Genomic DNA, 22,558 nt, shown 5'->3' on the forward strand with positions numbered 1-22,558 from the left:
CAACAACTACACTGTTACGAATATACCCCAACTGCAGATAAGACAAGAGCAAAAACTTGTTATAAAGAAGAAAAGAAGAAAAAAAAAGAAAAAGAATGTGAAAATATGCAGCGTGAAAAATTCCAAGCACAGCATGAATTGTTGACAATAAAAAAATGGCATTAAACTCAACAACGCGTACAACAACAATAACAGCAGCACAAGAAAGGAAACAAAGACCCAGCTCCACACGGCAGACGGACCGACAATGCGGACTGAGTCGAAGTTAAAGAGCGAAAGGATAGTGAGCGCAAGAAAAATGTTGCAGTTTTGGTTGAGCCAATAGAGGCGACACAAGCCGTGGCTGTATGTGGCATGCAGCGAACGGGCGTTAAGTTGCGGACTTTGAATGCGCCGCTTACTTGCGCTTGGCTTGCAAGTTGCACCACGCAGTTTGCCACGGAGCACAAACGAAAGCGAGTAACTTAAGACGCAAACAAATGTCGCAGCGTGGAAAAGGCGAAAAAGAGAAAACGCAAATACAAGAAAAATGCAAATGTAAAACAAATTCGAAAAAAAATAGCAAAAAGTATTGTAACCAAGTGTTGAAAGGGATAAAAATGCTTGCAACGTGAGTCATGACGTGTCAGCAGTTGACTGCTGAGCATTTGACAACGTTGGTAGTCGAGCTGTGTGATATATGAGTGGCAAAAAGTAACTGGAAGATATGAAAGAGCAACAAAAACTTGGCGCTGAAGTCAAAATTTATTGCGCTTTCAAAAGGAAAGCTTGCAATCGAGGAAATTATGTAGTAACGAATCTTTATTTTTTTCTAATATTATTAATTTTTGGTTTAAGTAATGGCAATTTTGTGATTCTTCGAAAATATTGTTTAAAAATTTGAAAGCTTTTTTGAAAGCTGCAAGAATTAATTGAAGCACAGTATTTCTAATTTTTTCGAACTAGCTTCAATTGCTAGAGCTTTCGTGAGCTTTTTCGAAATCAACTTTTTCCCTAGCCAAAAAGTAATGACAATGTTTTTTAGTTTTCGAAAATATTGTTTAATAATTTGAAATTTTTTTTTAAATATCCAAGAAATTATTTTTTCGAAGTAGCTTCAATTGATAGTGTTTTTATGAGCTTTTTTGAAACCAACTTATTCAAAACCGTAATGACAATGTTTTTATTTTTCAAAAATATTCTTCAATAATTTGAAATCTTTGGTGAAATATCTAAGAAATTTTCGAATTTTGAACTTTTTCGAACTAGGTTCAATTGTAAGCGCTTTCATGAGCTTTTTCGAAATCAACTGTTTTCCTAGCAAAAAAGTAATGACAATGTTTTTAATTTTTTGAAAGTATTGTTCAATAATATGAAATCTTTTTTGAAATATTCAAGAAATTTTCGAGTTTCGAATTTTTTCGAACTAGCTTCGATTGATAGTACTACTTCTTCGAAATCAACTTTTTTCCTAGTAAAAAATTGTGTTAATTGAGAAATCAGAAACTTACAATTTTAGAGAGTCTACAGCTTTCAGAAATATATAACGGCCTCATGAATGGAAGCGCTTTGACTAAATGGGAAAGTTCAAGCGGACCAGAAAGCTTACAAAACTGCACGCTTGCCAATTAAATGCAACCAAATGCGCTCATTAGCCAATTTCAGCATTTCCCACTCGGTTCCAGTGCGTTAAAAATATATTTTTAATATCATTTGCTAGTAAGAATATAAATATTGTAATTTCATATGGCACACACACAGCGAAAACACAGCGTACACAACAATTGGCTGACGTCACAACGGATTAATAAAAAGATATCCAAATACGCTTTATGCATACAAAAAATGGGCTTGTGGATATGAGGGAAACAGAGACGAAAGCGAAGCGGACGAATTTCGCAAATTTCAGCTTTAGCAAAGCGCAGCAAAAGCTGGTCGCAAAAAGCGGCATGGGGACAGCAAATGTCAAGCAATATTAACACGATTTTCCGCAACGTTTAGCAGGCGAATATACAAAACATTATTTGCTTTTTAATTTGCTAAAAGGAATGTTGTTACAATGAGCGTCAACAGTGCATTGCAACAATAACAAAACGGACGCGATTCAAGAGACCGTAAAGCATGAAAATGGTCTAGATGCCTTTTCGGTTGGAGGAAGTGCGGAAAGGCACGAACGACGAGTAAGGCAGGAAAACTGACACCAAGAAGACCAGCCGGCTGCCATGATATAGAGGAATAGCAAAAAAGACATAACCGAAGTTGGCAGCAAGCTCATTACCACGCGTAGTGGTCACTGCGCAGACGTAGCTGGCGACAGCGCTGCATGAAATGCTAATTTACGAGCCATAATAAAATTAATAAGCCTTAGTAAACACAAGTCCAAAGAGGAGGAGGCGGTGACGCGTGTTGTTGCTAAAAGTCGCTAAATGCAGGCATTAAGCATACAAAGCTTTCAGCGTGGCAAATGTGTAGCATTTTGGTTGAGTTTTTTTCATACTTTTTGTGCGAGTCGAGAAAAAAGGTTCGAGTACAAAAACACACTCAGCGAATGGTAAACAACCGAAAATAAGTTTCATAAGTATTAAATTACAAAGACCAATTTTTTTCGACTTCAATGAGCATGTGAGATATGAATTTGGAATTGAATTAAATAATATTATAAAAAAAACTTCAAGCAGTAGAACGTCGAAAGTTTAAAATAAGGGTCCACAATCCACGAATCATATTATACGACACCCATTAAATCTATATCTATGTCTCGTAGCGTTTCACAGAGCGAGCTTATAGAATGATGCTCTATAACTCCGAGACATATTTGGAATATTTGGAAAAAATAGTCAGGAGTTCTATAGCTTAATTGAAAGCCTAGAGAACCTCGTTGAGAATTTTCTGCGGAAGTGTAGTGGGGTGTCATGAGTCATTACGGTTTAGACACTCACCTAGGGTATCTAAGAAATGCTGATGGGATATGGACCGTCAGCAGCGAGGAGTCGTTGAAGCTACTTCTGGATGCTCACTGCATATTGAACCACTCGGTTGAAGAAGTCCAACTTATAGAGCTTCGGGAGATCTTCCTACCTGCAGTGGACGGTCAAGGTGACATGCAGCTGACTGACCGCAACTTACGTGAACTGGCCTGGAGACTGGATTGAGTGGCGTTTATACCGAATATCGGAAAGAGCTTTCACGCTGGTGTCCAGAATTTCAAGCCTATTATCCTATCCTCGTTTCGGTTAAAACCGTTAAACGTTGCAGAGGCTCATGGATTTGTACTTTAAGAGCAGAATTTACTGCGACAGAACGGTCGTAGCGGAGTGGCGTACGAAAAGACATCTCGTAGGGTTAAAAGGGGTACCCCGCAGGGTGAATTACTTTCCGCTCTGCTTTGGATCTTGGTAGTTAACGACCTACGTAAAGAACTCGAAGAACAAAAAAGTCGGGTGACAGTCTATGTTTACGATGTTGGTCTTATGGTAAAAAAAAAATGTGTAAGTACCGTCTACGAGCTAATCGAAGGGTACCTAAGCGTGATATACAACTGGGCGAATATAAGCAGCTTAGCAGCAGCAGCAGGAGGCTATATTCGTGAACATGTTGATAAGGTAAAATACCCAGGGCTTACCTTTGATAAAAAGCTTCAATGGAAACCAAATTTTTAGGAGAGAGTAAGGAAGGCGTCGCTGCAGGTGTATTTGTCTAGTAGAGGGTGCTACAGTTGCTAAACGGCTTGAACGTGTCCAAAGAACTTCTCTCCCAGGCATGTTTGACCACACTTGAAATAAAAAATGGGACCGAATTGGATCTACTTTGGCCTTTTTCGTTCTAGCACTGAACCAATAAACCTCGAGTGCGCTTAGTAGGCGCTAGTCGACGACCTAGACCTTGACGACCTTCTGGCGTAGAGTGGAATGCAAGAGATCTACTGAAGATACTTGAGTGGGATTCCACTCAGGATCTGACCTGAACGACCTTTTGACGTAGAGTAGAATGCAAGAGATCTGCTGCACTACTTGACCCGACCGGCGTTCTGTCCATGTGGGATTCGTCTCAGGATTGACCTCTTAACCTAGCCTAACTTAACCTCTATAGCTTAGAACTCAGATTTCTGCCTCTACCGATTTTTTAAGTCGTAGAAATATATGATCTTGCCAAAAATACTTGTAAAATCTTGAACCTGAATCTGAACTTTCATATTCATAAGTTCGGACCAAAAATGTATAAATATTCGTTTTCAAATTTTACATTTGTAATCATGTTAATATTTCTATAATATTTCTAATATCGTAAGCAAATGAGCACAGAACCAATACATAATTTTCTCGTTCAAATGGCGCCAAAGAAATTCTAATTAATTTAAATTAATTAAGTCCGTGTTGGTGGTCTGGTTAATTTGCATTCCTGAAATGTTTGAAAATACAATGTCAAATGACAGAGCGTTGATAAAAAGCATAATTAAGCAATCGAAAAAATAAAAACAGCGAAAGGTGACGCAAAATTGCTGAATATTAAGATACGCGCTGCCAAAGAATGCGAACCAACAGAATTAGAATTTTTTACACAAAACGACACACACAAATATAAACAGCCTACTCATAAAACCAAAACAAAAAGAGAAATAATAATAAACGAATTATAAAGCAGTTAAGTTTCCACCCACACACATTTTCAAATGATTAGCCGACAATATTTGCACACAAACAATTCGGAAACAATAAATTTGAAATGCTAATAAAAAGCTCTGTGTGACTAGTACACACATAAAATCACTGGTTGGCGCCAACAGCGAATATCACACCTCAGACATAAATGCGAAAGTTTGTTGCTGCAAACAGCTGGCGAGCGTGTTGCACAGCAGGTGGCTGCGAATGGGTTAATTGAGTTGTTGTTAGCGCAATTATCGATCAATTGCCACCAGCAAATAATAGCGGAAGAGAAAACAAATAAGGCAAACACAATAAATTGACGCGTTGCCTGAAAAGTCTGCCTGAGTTCGAGGTGCGGGTGGCCCCACCTGCTGACCGGCGGTTCCACTCAAGGTACGCGCGTCAACCACGAACGCTTACACGCTGTAAAAATAACCAAGTATCAGTACGAACTAAATCGCTCGCAAAACACGCTTCGTTTCAGCTACTCAGCGGCGTTCGGCCAATTATTTATTGTGTGATCGCTGCTGGATCAAAGCGCGTGTCGGTCGATCACCGATCACTTAAAATCAGTTCGTAATTTCACTAATTTTGCCAATTTATTTGCCTGAAATTTTATGGCCACGCCATTAGTCGGTTGTTAAACGCGGTATATACTTATGTGTGGTGGGTTGTAAAACAATGCGTTCATTTAAGCGCTTAACACACTTGCAGACATACATACATACATTTTATTAGTTCATTTCTGCGGCAGCGTAGTCGGCAAGGCTTGTTTAATGGGCAATCACGCTGCCGCTTATAAATTGGCTTGTTAAGTGTTTTTAAGCTTTTATTATTTATTTATTTTAATTTTTTCTGTGCTCGTTCGCTCTTAGCCGACGATCCGACGATCCTCATATCTCGCCCTGAGTCTACGACTCATAAAATCTAATCAAAAATTATTAAAAAGTCATAAAACTTTTGAAATGCGACTTTTTAGGGTTTTTCTGCTATTGAAGATGGTTTTGTGACAGAAACTTGGAATTTTTGGGTCGTTCCCTAAGTAATTTTCTTTGATGACAACAGCTGATCTTATTCAATTTTTTCGCAGTCAACTTCACACTTAACCGCATTACCCTTATACATATATTTGAACTGCTGATATAGAAGGCTTGTTTGTTTTGGTAAAATAACGAATTTAAGGCTGCTTACTCAATGTCTGGTTACCAGCCTTTCTGTCCAGTTAATAGAGTTGTCCGCTTAATAGATTGTACTTAATAAACATCAACAAATTGTGGGACCGGCCTATGTGCATGGCCGAGATGTCCTCTTAATAGAGCGTCACTGTATTCACTTTCACTGTATTTTTCATTTATGAATTGTTTTTACTATCCTATCTTCTAAGTTGGTTGGAACTGGACACAGTGTGTCAAATTTTGCTCAAATCGGTTCAATAGTTAGGAGTCCATCGCGGACAAACAACGTGGCACGTAATTTGTATATATAAAGAAGATTATTTTCAGCACAAAAAATTATTTCTATAACACTTATAGAAGAGTGTTTCTACATTTTTTGCTATTTTTCGGCCATATAAATCTTCTAAGCTAAATTTTTTAATCATTACAATAATTTATTCGCTCACTCTTGACACTAAACTTATTTTCGAATTTTCAAAATATATTTTCAGTGATAATTTCGCTGTGGAATGTGCATGAGGCAGCTTAGTTGCCGTTCGAAAATTTCGTTTGCTGGTTATCGCCAATGTTTTCTTAGAAAATTTGTTGTCACTTTTGGGATAAATGTCTAGAATAATTTCTCAAAGCTCATTTTTCATTTAGTGACAAGCGCACAACCAACTACACAGCTATAGTGGCACAACTGTATGCGTATATATGTACATATGTATATGAAAGTACTCAACGGAAATCATTGAGCCAAAAATATTTGAAATTTCGAAATGCAAGCTAAATATATTTACACGAGAAATATCAAATTTAATGAATTCGTAAATAGTAAATATCAGAGCGACGCAGCAACAAGCGCATGAATGCACTATGCACACACACACACACGCTGTCAACGCCGCTTTTAACGCCACCCCGCACCGGAGTGCATAATAAAAGTAATTTATATTAATTAGATCGGGCATAAACAATTTAAATAGGCCACCGACAAAAGCTAAATTCCTTCAAAACTTATTCTTCGCGCGGCCAAAATTATAATTTAGAGTTTAGAGGAAATCAGCGCCGTAAGAATGCGCTGCTAAATAAAGCACTAAAAAGCTCTGTGCCATCATAATTCAGTTAAAGGTGCCGTTGTGTTTACGAAAAAATAAAAATAATGTGTGTGACGGGCTGGTTGGCGGCGTGTGGCCGCGTTCGCGCGCATTAATTGTGTCATTGCGTGAAAATTGTATGAAAACTAGATAAAAAATATTTATCTTAGATTTTTCGGTGCTTATTTAGGCGATAATTTATTAACTATGGCACTTCGCGGCCCATTTGATGGCCGACGACTTTCGACAGAAAATTAAACAAGCAATAAAAACGTGCCAGAACAAGTGATAGAAATGCTTTCGAGTGCACATTTTTTAATCAGTGCTGTGCGTTGACATAAACCACTTCATGAACACTTTCAGGTAACGCACATATAAAATCTACAAACATATTTACATGCCGCAAGCGCAGTTGGGCACAATACTTTCGCGTTTACTATGTCATAATTTCCCAATAAAATGTAAGTTTTATACGCGTCGCTGCTAATTTGGAAAATTACATAATATTCCTTCTTTATTTCCCACCAAAATCAACTGCGTGATGCTGCCCCCTCACTTTGCTACAAATTTCCGGCAGCTGTAATGTACCATATACATATGTATATACATAAATATGTATGTATGTATGTGTTTCTACATTTTGGCAGTCGGCACGCATCTGCGATTCTTCCCCCGAACAGCTCACGTGCTATTTTTGTGTCTTTTTTATGAACGCTGGTCGCCAACGCTGCTTGCCACATACAAAAAGTCAACCGAAAACCACGGCACAACAAACAGTATTGGTGCACCACATTCCCCTGTCTACTAAAGCTCGCTGGCTATCGTTTCAACACACCTCTCTGCTGCTCGGATTGTAAATAATAACAAATATAAAATAAAAGAATATGAGAATCCATATTTTTCCCAAAAGAATATAGAACTTCAGATTTGTTGAGGCGATTTGTGGGATTCGAGGTTGAACCTCAAAATTGTTATTATGAAACCGAAAACAGGAGCCAGCACAACCGGGAACCTTAGAACATTGCTGGCTTGACTAAGGTTTGGCAGAGCCAAAACACCACCTTTGGTGAGAGTTCCCACCTTTACCTTATAGCTCCTCTACAGTACAATAAGCAACCGATGCCTTCCTTACTCTCTCCGCTTAGGTCTTCATAAAAGCTTTTTATCAAAAAATAAGGTATTTCAACTTATCAACAGATTAAATACGAGAGCCTCCTAATAAGAGTAGAGGGACGTCTGTGGTATATATTAATCCTGGAGGATGACACCATTACAATTTTACTAGGGTTGACAGCTAAGATGCTTCGATGCGCCCAGTTCCATACCACGTTGAGGTACCCTTCAGTTAGTTGGTACATCCAAAGCAGTTGGAAAAGTATGCCACCTATTAACCTACTATGACCATTCTGTGCAACGCAAACTTTACATGAAGTCTTTGATGTTCAATTCCAATACCTCCTCAAATTTGTCCAGGGCTTTAACCACCGCCTCTGGCCGCACATTGAAGGCAACTTGATGTAGAGAAACGTTTTTGAAAAAACTCCTTGTACAAAAGGGCTTCCTGCAGCCATGACACTACATCATACGAAGTAGCGTGTCAGTTTACTACTCAGTATTCTCCTAATAGTCAGATCCATGAGTCTTTCCACCATGTTTTATAAGTCTTTCCAAACTATTTAACAGAAACGAGAATAGACTAATGGGTCTCAAATCTTTGGTAACGACGTGAGAGTTTTTGCGGTCTTCGGTATAAACGTAACCATAACCAGTCTCTAGACCTTCGGAACATAGCACTAAACTGATATTGGAACAATTGCTAGTTGCTTGACAATCCAAACCCGTTTCGAGCTTGGGACGGCTTTTCTATGGGATGTTTCATACCAGAGTTTAGCTGCTTATCAAACCATTGACACTGAGAAATATCATTATATCAAGGTTAAAGAGCTCGAAAATGTCAAGTTAGTTACCCTTCACGTAAATATAATGTAAGACCAAAAAGTTTCTTTTCAAATTTCTATATTTGCTGTTTTGAGACAGCACCGAAGATAAGCTTATTTGCTTAAGTGCAACTAAATAAATATTTACATTATTCGATTTCGACACGAACAATGCATTAAGCTTTGTTTGCACATTTTTATCTTTTTTATCTTGAATATTTTTTGGCAACATTTATCTGCGATGGCAGTGAGTGCGCAAAATTTCAAATTTTTTTCGAGTTCACTTTTTTTAATCAATATCCGCTTTGGTTTTTTCTTTAATAATCATTTGTGTATATTTTTTACTTTTAATTGGATATTTTGTGCTTCTTAGAAATACACTGTATACATTAAGCTGATTACAACCGGTTTTGAGAGCTTATTGAGAGACAATTTAGCAAAAAAACGAGTAAAATTATCTTACTGTTTTTAGCTGGATTATTTTAATGGGGGAGGGGGCAGACATGAGAAATTTTATATGAAAATGTGGAAGACAACCAATAAAGTCAACAGTATTGACTTCGCTTTGGTCGACCTATTGTTGAAAAAGTCGATGAAATTATGGAAAAGAATGACCAGGACCGTCAGTCAACATTCATCATCAAACGGTTTTGAACTATTTAAAAAAGGCTGGCTACAAAAAGAAGCTCGATGTTTCTGTACCACATGAGTAGTCTGTGAAAAATTTAATGGACCGAGTTAACATCTGCTATTCTTTGCTGAAACGAAATGAAATTCAACCATTTCTGAAGCGAATGGTAACAGGAGACGAAAAGTGGATCAAATACGACAATAATGTGCGAAAAAGATCATGGTCCAAGCGTGGTGAAGCTCAACAAATGGTCGCTAAGCCAGGATTGACGCCTCGAAAGTTTATGCTGAGTGTTTGGTGGGATTGGAAAGGAATTATCCACTATGAGCTGCTACAGCCTGTAGGAAACGGCCAGAACTGATCAACAGAAAGGGCTTCGTCTTCCATCAGGACAACGTTAGACTACACACATCTTTGATTACTCAGCTTCAGAGAGCTTGGCCACCATATAGCCCTGACCTTGCACCATCGCACTACCATTTGTTTCGGTCAATGCAGAACTAAGAGAGAGAATGGAATAAAATTGGCTTCAAGAGTAGCCTGTGAAAATTACTTGTCGCAGTTTTTCGCCGAGAAACCAGAAGAGTTTTACACTGATGGTATAATGTCTCTAGCGGAAAAAAGGTAAAAAGTGGTCGACCAAAATGGTACATATTTGGTTCATTAAAGTTCATTATAAATATTAAAAAAAAAAAAAAATAAGTTGAAGTTTGATTAGAAATACGAAAAGACTTTCTCGACTACCCAATATGCAAACGAATTCCACACTCATTACTCTCAATTTACGCAAAAACTATAAAGCCGGTAAATATTGCCAGAACTCAGCACTTTTCATTGGCACTCTTGCGCTGTGATTCATGGCAAATTGATCGTGAATTTGTGCGCTGCGTCTAATTGCACCGCTTCCTGCCTGCTTCAGCTGCCTGTTAGCTACTACACACCGTTAGGCGTTCCATTCGAAATCAGCGCATCGACAGCCGACAGCGCAGCGTCACATCCGCTCTGCGCAGACACGCGTGCGCGATTTGAGTTTTCCACTTCGCGAATTGGCAATTTGCGTGCGGCAATTCAACTAGCGCTTCTTCTAAATAGCTGCCGTTATAGAGCCGCCTGGCAGGCAATCAGGTCAAGCAATTCGCTTGATTGAGTGAGTCACTTCGACCGCTGCACGCCACGGTGCCACAGTTTGCGCGTAACGTCAACAAATTAAGCTTAATTGCGCAAATAGTCAACAATAGCAATGACAAGCGTGGCACACAACAACAACAAAAGACAACAATAATAGGTATGCAATGGCATGCCGGCTGAGAACTGAGCGACCCTGACGGCTCTTTGCGAATTCAAGCTGCAGATGCTTTATTTATGATAGCAACAACAATGCCTGGAAGTTTGTATAAATAAATTGTCTTGCTTCGAATGCCTTTTTTGGCGTTTTTTTGCATTTGTTGTAGTCAATGTGCCACTGCCGGCACAATTACTTGCTTGCGAGTGCAAATCTGTAGGCATTTTGTGTGCCACATTGTGTTGCATGCATTATGCGGCAACGATAATCTACGCACGCGCCACAGCAGCTATGATACTGGTTGGTTGTTGTTTTTCCTGCGGTTTCTGTGGTTGCTGCTGCCATTTGCAGCAAAATGTTTTCGTATTTTCCTTTCTGCTGGCTTTTGGTATGCTGTGGTGGTACCTTGTAGGGTCACACGCGGGTTAAACAACTTCATAAGTGGCATATTAGGCACCGAAAGCAACACATTATTGATGCGCTATAGGAGCATTATTTTTGTAGAAAAGTTAAACAGCTTTATGAATGTGGTTGCTTGGTCACTGAGCCGTTTTAAAGAGCACTGCGGGAAGGTTAGGTTAGGGCGTAGGGTTGGTCCTAAATCAAACTTGAACTGATAACCGACCTTTGGGTTACCCGTAAACTTCTAAAAGGTCGACGAATCGTTCTGTTAATGTCAATGGCAGCAACTTCGCTAGCTAAGCCTAAGGTTTGTCTACCGTGACATTTCAATCCCAATATGCGGCAAAATTATTAAACTACAAAAATTAGTTTTTGAGCAAGTTTGAATTCATTGAGCAGGTTCCAAGTGTTTTTTCCGAAGTTTAATTAAGTTAAAACGATTTTTTCTTATTCAAAAAGTAATTTTCATAATCGACGTTATCAACATAACATAAAATCCTTCTTTCCGCTCTTCTTTTTCAGTAATTCATCTAGTATGTGTTCCCAGCATTACTGCAGCTAAAGCGTGTACTCACTCTGTGCAACAGTAACAGCAACAGCGATCGATCGTTTTAAAAAAATAATACCAAGGTGAGTACTTCAATCTACACTGAGACAAAAAGAACACCCAATTTTCTCAGGCTAAACAAGCTAATAGGCGAAAAAAGAATTGCAAAACCATTTCGAATGGACTGTGATTTCCTATGCAATTAATTGCATATCCGAAAGCTGTGGCGGCCGCAGCGCGCTCCCCAACTGATACTATCGCAGCCACACAATGCGCTAAGCACACACACACACACACGGAAAACTTAATGTTTTAACAATGCCCAGCAACAACTCGCCAAGTGATCATTAAATAAGAAAATATTGATTACGAAACTGTAGATAACAATTAACAGCGCGGCCAACAACAACTTCAAGAGCAGTCGCATGGAAAGAGGTATAAGTACACACATGTAAGCCGGCAATTACCGGCGCTCGTTGTGATTTTTATTTACCTTTAGCGCAAAAAATAAAAAAAATAAAAATAAAAAAATTATGTGGCAGCACCACAGCATGTAGCGCAACATTTGTTGCTGCCATGTAGCTACATGACGCGGTTTGGTAAGCGCTAGTTGCCGCTGGCGCAAAATTATCACGGCGGCGCATCACAGCAAAACAATAACAACAACAAACGAGTGTTACCTTAGCTATTGCGGCGCTGTATCGATCGCCATGTCTGCGTGTGTGCGCTTGTGTATTGAAGCGTTGCTGCCGCAGCGCCATAATGATGGCAATAAATGCAATAATAACAATAAAAATCACATTGTTTGCGCTCACAAGTAAGAATCGCTCCACTGCGAAATTGGCATGTGCATGTGCAACAGCTTAAATTAAATGTTGCATAGTGCGATAGCGCTTGGCGATTAAACGTATGTGTGCGCAAGGCGCATATCGGCGGCGAGCATCGTGGCAGCGCGCTGAGCGGCAATTTGCAGTCGGCGCCCAGAAGTGTACCACAGCAGTGCTAGTTGTATGTAATGATGATGATTTCAGGCAACATTTCCTGAAAATTTACAACTTCAACAAAAACTGCGCCGCAGCGGCCGCAAAAATTTCAATTATATGGCCCTGGACTTATCGACTTCTTGGCTGCCACAAACGGGCAGCCCTTTGCAACAGGGCAACTTGCAGCTGCGCTCACATTCACTGCATATTTATGCATGAAATTAACTCTTAAATTATAGCAAAGATTTGTAAACAACATTTCCTCCACGGATCAATAGCCAACTTGTGGTTTGACTTGTGTCTACTGGGTCTACATTGCCCAAATACTATATACTATGGGTAGTTCGTGTATCCCTTCATCTCACTACACCAGCCTGACTTTGCTGCTCTTTGTCCAGCTTTTACTGCCTGTTTTGTCAATCTTTAGCTTGCCAAAGCTTGACAAATTACGCTAATTAATTAAATTCCGTAAGCCGGTTTGCTGCTACCGTTATCAAGGTAGGCGAAGATACTAGAAAGCTCTTTAGAATGAAATATTGCAGAATTCTTGCGAATTTATTGTTGTCCTAAAGCTAAAAATTTATAGCATTAAGGAGAAAGGCATCCATTTGGTATGTATAGTTTGACGGAAATAGAAGTTCTAATATTTTTATACCCTGAACAGCGTATATTAAGTTTGCCACGAAGTTTGTGTTTCTTAATTCAACGCAAGAGCTCTAAGAACTACGATCATCGACTTCACATGAAAAAGTCGTACAACAACATGACCATTTGAAGTAACTGTATTGAGGGAGAAGCTGGAGACGTACCAAGATTATATGTGGATTCTAGTTGGGATATCCAACAGCAGTTCTAGGTAAAAGTGAAGCAAGACACCAACCATATAGTCAAAGGGTGGCTCGACTTAAGCAGAGAATTTCAAAGAAATTGCGTGGTTCGTGGTATACACTTCTTCTCTGTCAAACGCAGGTTAGTTGAGTTGGTTCAATAGTCCTTTCAGCCGCTGCCGACAGCATCCATGTGTGCCTTTCAATGCTCTTTTCGTTTTTCTCGAAATTCGCTGCAGAAAATGATTTATGTGCAGTCAAAACTACAGCTTTATAGAGTCTTCTTTTGTCTCACACTCTCTTCAAGGCATTATAAATGCGTGAGGTGTCTAATTATGATTATTAGGCTCACATATGTGCACATATAAATTTTACACACGCGTATCTAAACAAAAAAAACTAGCCAAGTAATTATAAGCTGTGAGAAATTAGCGGAGTTACAGCAAATCAACTCTGTGCGTTGTTAATTATGAAAATATTTGTTTTTTGGTGCGCGCAAATGACAGTTAAAATAAACACACGCACCTCACAATAATATTTTGCAGTTTTTTGTGAGTCTAGCAATGTTTTATTTCATTAACATTTGCCGCTTACTCTACCGCTTACCCCGAAAAGATTTATTCGCGTATGCAAAAAGCTTAATTGCTTATAGTTTCTTGGTAATAGAAACTCAATTAGCCGAGTTCAAAGTGTTGGTGGCAAAGTGTGAAGGGTTCAGGCGTCAGTTCAGTTTCTACGAGATTTGACTTTCTGCCTGCTCTAAAACATATATTTTAGCATGCTCTTCAATTTTCTGTCTCGTAAAAACTAAAACTGCGTGTTGGCTATAATTTGCTGTGGAAAATAACGCAGATTCTTTCCTTGGCTTGTGGATACAAATTAATTATATGTATATTAACCCAGACAGGTTCAAAGTGGCAGACTAATGGCAGTGAAACAGCAGAAAAACACACACTTAAAAGTAAGCTAAAACGAAAAGAAAAAAAATATTCTAAAACGAATATAAAAAATTAGTAAACAATTAGAAAACTAAAGCATTTGAAAGCCTGCCGTTAAGCATTAAAGTCCAACTGCAATAAAAATGGGCGGTTTATGGTGCTTTTTTCTTTAGAATCTGCCCAGTTATTACCGCACAAGTGAAGATGCTGCGAATAATGATATACTTTACGCTAGTAATAACTACTCTTGCGTAATAATAAGATGAATTATGCGAGCACTTCCTGTTTTTGAAAGTGCCTTTGAATTATTCTTAAACATATCACACACGCACATAGTTATAACCTGGCTTAGCCAACTATTTAAAATATTAATTTAGAATATTTTAAATTTCTTCTAAATGTCTTATGCACACACAAAAGTTTGTCTGCAGTATTTCTTAGTGTCACTGCACATCCTTCATTCATCGATTCGTCCATTCATAGCTTATGCGCAGTTCATTCAGCTAGTTTTCAGTTATTTTTTAATTCATTTCCTTTAATTAACTCATACCGTTGGCTCATACCACAGTCTGCAGCATCCCTTCGCCTTCCCATGCCAGCTGGCTGTGCTTTGCAGCTTATAACCGCTTGCATTCTCGCACGTTCCGCGCCAACTGCTGCCCCAAGGCCGTTTCATTGATAGTTGCAACGTGTGCAACACAGTACCCTTCCTCATGCCGACTAGGTTCCATTTCACAGTGCAATTTCTTCACAATCATTAAGCAATTTCCGTTTGTGGCAATCATAGCATGCCTCAGTCAATGGTAACCCTTTGGAGCAATGTTACCAACTTGAACTTTTAGCTAACATATTTTATGCGGCAGGTTCAACGCGGAAAGTTGTCCAAGTTTGACCTTGCCAAGTTTCCGCACCCTTTTATTTCCTATTTTATTAAACGACTATTCCCAGCCATAAAGTACTTCCTCTGCTACTCCAGCTCATTGCTCAATTTGCGCTTTTTCTGTTTCAACAACTTTTGCTGCTGCTCCTCAGTGGGATGCCTCTCGATTGGCTACAGTTATGCTTCTAACACTTTTGTTAATTAACTGCCAACATGACGAAAGCGCTGTAGGCTATAAACTCGGCTGCGCGATGTTGCAAGTTTGGCTACAAAAAGACAGCAGGTGTTGACGTAATACCAGCAGAAAAGGAAATTACAATTTTCAGCGCAAATAAACTGTTGATAGAAGTTGGCAGAACTAGCATTTCGTTGTAAGTTAGCTTGGATCGCTTGAAATTCTCACCAGGTTTATATTTGATACAACACTCGAAAGGGTGTCCATAAAGGTTAAGCATTTGTTGAATTAATTTAATAATTTATGGTCGATTAAATAGACCATAAATTACTGCTTTGACTTTTAGTCATATGAGAATGTTATCAATAGAGCAATATTACATCTTCAGTGGCCTGGATATATAAAAACGCTATCACTTTGCTAATTCTACTCTCTGAGCTTACTTTTTTTGTAATATTAGAATACGATTTAGCTGTGCAAAACCAGATTTTTACTAAAATTCGGTTTCATTGAACTTTCGAAAGGCTTTGGTCCATTCAACACTGATTTCTTTAAGCTTTGTTAGTTGTACTATGTTGTTGTTATTGTCGTTGATGGTTTCTGTTTACCTACTGGTCCATTGAATCTTTAGTCATTTGATTACCTGTCATTATATGTATATCAAATGAGCCATTGACCGTTTGCTGTTTCATCTGCTTGCAGCGCGTGTCAGTTTACAAGTTGTTCAACATCGATTTTTTAGATTATTTATGAGATTTTTATTTATGTTCTCCATTATTACATTTATCTCCACTATATTCCTAATACTTGCAGTTTGTTGTTGTGGCAGTTTATTAATTAATTTATTAAATATTACTCTTTCGCCTAAGACTCCACACTTGCGCAGCTTCTGTTTGTAGTTGGTGGTCGTGTACACAGTTTAAACGCTTGATTTGCAAATTATTGTTTCATTCATAAACATCTTCGAAAATTGTAGACCAACAGAAATTTCTAAACAACTGATTGGCATTTATATCGACACTTTTCACTTTACACACAAAAGAGATATCCGATTATTCTCTACTCTTCGGTAACACAGCTAGATGAGCTAGTTAAGGTCAGGCTGTTATTGAAAACTCAGCTTTCGTTTTGAAAGCTGCTAAAGTCAAGAAACAGCAAGTAAATAGGACTAACACCAAAAAGTGTTAGTGAAGCTAGCTCTAAGTACTGCTATATTAGCTAGTAGTGACCGTATCACAAAAAAATAAATAATTTGAAAGAAATATAAGTGAGCTTTCCCAATGAAGTGAAAGCTTTATCTAGGGTTTTATTTATTAACCGTATTTTGAGTTCTATACGCTCTGAGTGTTATGTTTTAAACATTTAAAAATATTCTAGGTAAAGCTTTTATTGCCACCTTTGAAATCATAAGTTTCATTGAAAGCTTTTATGTAGTTCTTTTATACTTTGCACTTCTAAATATTATTTTTGAAACTTAAAACGAAACGACTATAACAAAAGCTCTTCTTAAATTAAAAGCTTTATTTTCCATACACCATTTATAGGGTTAAAGTCTTTAACGGCTCCTTCTTAATAAATGTAATAATTTTCTTAAATATTTGGCACCACACGCTCAGTTTCCCACCACGCAAATTGCCAAATCGTTGACTCAAAAGGCCACAACAACACATGGTGTCCATTTATCTTGCAACTCATTTGCACTTTACTGCCAAAATACTCATTTATTTGGCTTGGCATAAAGCACAGAGAAAATTAAGCAAATAAACTAACATGAAATACGCCAAACACCTACAATCTTGCCACAATCGCCGACAGCGGCCAAATTAGTTGCTACACAGATCGAAAAATTGGAGAATAAAAAATAAATAGCAAATAAATTGTCGATTTTCACAAATTGAAATCTGCCACCACTCACGCTTCGACAGCCTTCAATAAGCTATAAATGCAAAAATCGCATTGCCAACTATTTGCGACAACAAAAGCAACGACAGGCAAGTGCAACGGCAGCTGACGACGGCGATGTACCAAATATGCGGCGGCGCATGAGTCATCGTCTAGCAAGCGTGCATTAGTAATAAAAATGGCCACGGCGAAGAGAACGACCCACAACTACACCAGCAGCAGCAACAACAACAAGAAAAGATCAAGTGCTGCGGAGAGCAACGGCGTGCATGTGCCGCCCAACAAGGCCACAGGCGCTGGCAACTGGCCGAGCAGCGGCGGGTGCAAGGTGTGCAATTTATTCGATAAATAAAATAAGTTGTTGTTGTATTATGGTCGAACGAGCAGTTGTAACGGCGTTAACGTGTGTGTGTGTTGCGCATTTGTGGCAGTAACTTGTTACGTTTGCCACACACATGCAACGTAATTCTACGTAAATTGGTAGCAACATTTTTATGTTGCAGCAACAGATAGCAACGCGCACATGCAACAAGCAGAAATACACCTCGAAATATGCTCAAGAATGCAATAAAGGATGAAGCAGTGATCTGCGCGTGTGCAACTGAAGCGTGTTTGTTGCCATTGCGTGGCATAAACGGCGCACTTGTTGCTGCCACAAAGCCAAAACGAGCTACGCTTAAGCCCAAGACACTCATGTGGGTGCGGGGAAGCAGCATTGTTGCCACAGTGCAAAAGCCACAGCCCATCTTAAATGGCAATGATCTTGAGTTCTCGCAACAACAGCGTACATGCCGTGCTGCATGCAACACGGAAATCTGACCGGCTTTGTCGTAGGCTGTGAACGTTTTCACAACAACTTTGGCGACTTCTTCATCTGTGGTTGTTAGTATAGCTACGGGCGATCTCCCTTCTACAACGTTTCCACTCACTTTCGTAGACTGTGACTTTGCATGCGCCTGAATTTCGTCAGGCACAGCTTCATGCTACCACACACACCCTAACGCAGCGAATGTCAATGCCACGTGAGGAGTGTAGCAGCCAGAGAAGCTAATCTTCATGTTGTTGTAGTTGCGTTTTAGCGCTGTAAAAATGTTTGTGCATCGCAAGCACAACCAACGCTCAACAGCCGACCGAAGGTGCAGCAAAGCGCATTGTGTGTGAATGCCCATTCTGCCGTTTAGATGCAACAATTTGCGTCTTCAACCGCATTTCGCAGTTATGTTGAACACACTAATTTAAGTAGACTAGCTAACCAACAACTAAAATTCGCTTCCCTACAACAACAAGTGTAAAAACGCAAAAACCGAAACTGTGTACATTGGTAAATGATGTGGCATGCCGCAAAATTCAGTTAATGCATTTGAAAGCTGCTGCTTAGCAAGTGGTTGTTTAGAAAATGCTACTTGAGTATTTTGCGCATGCGCTTAAATAAAACTTAATGCGTAAAAGCAGCGCAGTAAATGATTTAAAGTGAATTGAAATTCGTGTCCATCGCATTTGCGTTGTCAATCGGTCTTCGTGGAAAGCTTTTGTTGCCAGTAAGCATATGCAAACTGTCAAAACGTTGTAAAGTAAAAATTGTAGGGAAACTACATTAGGCGAAGCAGAATTGAAGGACGGGATTAAGCTGTTGACGGGCCGAAGATTTAATAAGAACAAATACCGGTGTTATGATGTTACGGTGTTACGAAGTTGTACCGAAGGTAAAAAGTATAGTCCAAAGTGATCGCTTGGGAGAAAAGGAGCTGTTTTACGGATGGATCAAAGCTTACAGGTTTCTGACTCCATAGCGGAGGTGGCAGTCACAAAGATAGCAGTAGATCTGCTCCGCAGCTGTGCAGTCGCAAGGCCCTTCTGGCCTAGGGTAACTCGCAGAAAGTCCAGTGGCTGTAGGAGTTCTGACTGGGTACTATCCGATCGAGTTTCAAGCACTAAGATTTAATATCCTACCGATATAAACACTTCCTTCTCGAATGTCCCGCTTTAACCAGATCAAGGCAAAATACCTCGGATGTCATATCTTTAAACATCAACATCATCACAAAGGGAGACTAGACCTAGAACAGAACATACCTTCATATACTACTTTCGATAGAAGATTATATTCGATTAAGTCCTCCATAATGCTAGCCTACGAAGCGTATAAAGCGTAGCATTTTCCCTCCATTCGAGCTCCTAATTTTCGTTCTTTATTAATGCGCTTTAAGTGAAATCAGAAATCGGGCAAAAAGTCGAAAAAGAAATTGAGCATCCAATTAAATTGCAGCGTTGCAAAGCTGAGTGGCGACACCGCCCAGGCGCGCAGCCAATCGGTCGTTGGACGAAGCGACCGCAGCAGTTAATACCATGCCACAGCCGTGCAAAATCAGATCGCAAAACGACGAGAAGCCAGTGCTGGTGCATGCAATGTTCTCGCGCTGCCACTCCTTACTTTTTTGCCAATATTATTTGCAACTTTTTACAGCAACGCTTAAAGTTTCGCTCTTGCCTTATGCTGACATGTTATTCTACTGCCCGGCTTGCACTCGAACGCGATAAGTTGCACAGACCTGTCCGAAGGCGCAGACAGCGCGCATAAATAAATGAAACGCGTTGAACGCGTTTCGTTGTGCTCCAAACCCCGACAAAAAACCGAAAATGTTGGCGTGTCTGCGCCGCACGTTGCAACGCGTATGGCTGTGCATGCGAACGAGGCACAAGCGCTGGGGCAACAGCTGCCGAAACGTCAAATGGGCGAGTGAACAAGTTCGATTTTTACTATCGAAAGGAAAGCAAAAGGAAAAGGAGAATGTGCACCAAAGAAAGACAAAGCGTAAAAGTATCAGCAAAGTGCAAACATGCATGTGAATGTGCGCGCTCACATGCAGAAAACCGCCGGTGGCCAGAAAAAAAGCTACCCATCAGCTTGGTCAGACCAGCGCTACTTGCTACATAAGTGCTTTTGCTCTGCTTGCGCAGCGCTCTTGTCGCATCTGCTGCGCATCTTGCACCGTAAAGTGGTAGGCACGCCGCGTATGAGGCCGCCTGTGGAATGTGGCTTACACCAGTCATTCTCGTTGTCCGTTTGCGTTTGCTGCAGTGCTCGTAAATATTGTTGTACATTTTTTGGCCATCTTTCAAACCACTTTTTAATGTTCTACTAGCTGTTGCGCAGTGCCGACGAATATTTGGTGGCATATTTAACTACGAACTTGCATTTTTCCACTTTCTGCTGCTAGCAGTGAAATGAAAGTTTGCGAGGCATGCGGCATGTGGCAATTTGCAGTAAAAATTTAATATACAAACGTGCAAAAACGCAGTGCCACACTAGGTTAAGGCAAGTTGAATTTCTGTGGCCACCAAAAATGGGTGCTAGTGCCTCAGCGCGTGGCATGCCGCATTTGGCTGTCGTGGCAACTTGCGAAAATTTGCATTTCTCTGCGCTAACAAATTAGCGCATAAGCAATGTGCAGCCAATTCGGCAATGCCATGCGCGGCACGCCACACAATGCCGGCTAACAGGGACTCCGGCACGCACGAGCGGTAACTGCACATGCAATGCTGTGCCACACTTGCAATGCAAATACGAAAATGAACATGTACAAGAGATGTGCTGCTTATTGCAGTTGCCACTGCGTAGCTAACGTAAGCACGCTTACTGCATGCCACAGAGCTTGGCTAGTGGCGCCCAGTGTGGGCTGTCTGCGGCTTTTGCGGTGAGCGGGCAACCGCTTGCTTGTTTGCTGTTTTTTTTCATTTATCCTGAATGTCTGTCTGTCCCATTGCCAGCAACCTCATAACCACTTGTGGCATGTGCTGTTGGTTGCGTGTGGCGCGCATGCTTGCAACAAGCAAATCCCCCTTCAAGTCCTGATCTTCCTGCCTTTTATTACTGCTTAATTGCAGCTAAATGTGCGGAATAATTGCAGTGCGGCGGTGGCGACTGGCAAGGAGGAACAAATCTTTGCGGTTTTGCAGCAGCAAAATTCAATTATGTTGCATGCAATTGTGAGATAATAGATTTTGCCGAGAAGTGTTTACAGATCGATGCAATTAATTTTAATGTGCCAAACGAAAAAATCAGCAAATGAGATTTTGTAACTGCAGGAAAAATGGGGCGTGTTGCAAGTGGCGAACTTATCAAAGTTTACAGATTTATTGCTAATACCTCATTTGTAGAGCCCACCTGTGACTTATAAGCGCGTCGTGCCATGCCAAGTGGCAGTCGAAAAAACCAATTAGAGAAACTATGCTTTGATCTTGTTGTTTTTATTGGTGTTGTGCGCAAAGCCTGTCAGTTCATACAGCGACAGCAACATGCCACAGCCGCGCATAGCTTGGCCAGTTGGGCAGGGCCTGCTGCTATGGCTTGATTTACGTGCACAGGGCGCAACAGGTAATGGACAACAACAAGCGCACTGAGTGCATGAATAATGCAAAAGTGCTTTAAAGGTCGCAACAGCAGTAACAGCAACACAATATAAAGAATGCGGGCAATAAAAATTAATAACCAAACATTAAAAACATCGAATATCGCTTGCAACAGATACAAACACACGCGACGCAGAGAGGCGCACACACGCGCTTATTTGTGCAGACACTCAGCGTGCGACTGGTGTGACTTTTGTTGCTGCTTTGGCCATGTTTTCGCTCTTCACTTTTGTTGCTGTTAATTTTTATGCTGCGTCCGCTGCAGCGCATTCCATTTCAGCCTCGCGAAAGAATTCACATTTATTTTAACGCATTCGCTGTCAATAAAAGGCAGCCAAAGAGCGGAAAGGAGGAGCAAAGGCGAAGACGCAGCCGAAAAAAGCCGTGAAAAAAGTGAAAAATATGCCTGCGATATTAATAAAAGCATGCGACAACAACAGCAGCAACACCAGTGATGGTTATAAACAACTGGGGCTGTGTCGGTCTGGGCGGCGATGGCAGAAATTAAATGGCACCGGCAAACATGCCAATGTCTGGCGGACGGCAACAACGCAAACAACAGCAACAACAATTGCAATTAAAAGGTCCAATAAAAAGGCACGACCGCCGTAGCAATGAGTGATGCGATAACAATAACATCAACAACAATAACAACAATGAAACTGGCAAATGCTGCGTCAAAGTCGTAATCAACGCTCTAAACGAGTTTTTAGTGACGATGCACAGCAGATGTTTGGAATTTCAGGCGTGTGGAAGTGCTGTAGCAGC

General features: G+C 40.1%; 1 protein-coding gene across 1 annotated transcript in view; it reads left to right on the forward strand.

The window, feature by feature from the left end:
* LOC126758370 (interference hedgehog) overlaps window positions 1–22,558 on the forward strand; it is an 82,711-nt gene that overhangs the window by 44,531 nt on the left and 15,622 nt on the right. The window contains exon 4 of the mRNA XM_050472627.1: window positions 11,651–11,758. The gene's annotated coding sequence lies outside the window, so the exon portion shown is untranslated. The remainder of the gene's footprint in view (window positions 1–11,650; window positions 11,759–22,558) is intronic.

This window comes from Bactrocera neohumeralis, chromosome 5, assembly GCF_024586455.1.
Source record: "Bactrocera neohumeralis isolate Rockhampton chromosome 5, APGP_CSIRO_Bneo_wtdbg2-racon-allhic-juicebox.fasta_v2, whole genome shotgun sequence".
NCBI classification, from domain to species: Eukaryota; Metazoa; Arthropoda; class Insecta; order Diptera; family Tephritidae; genus Bactrocera; species Bactrocera neohumeralis.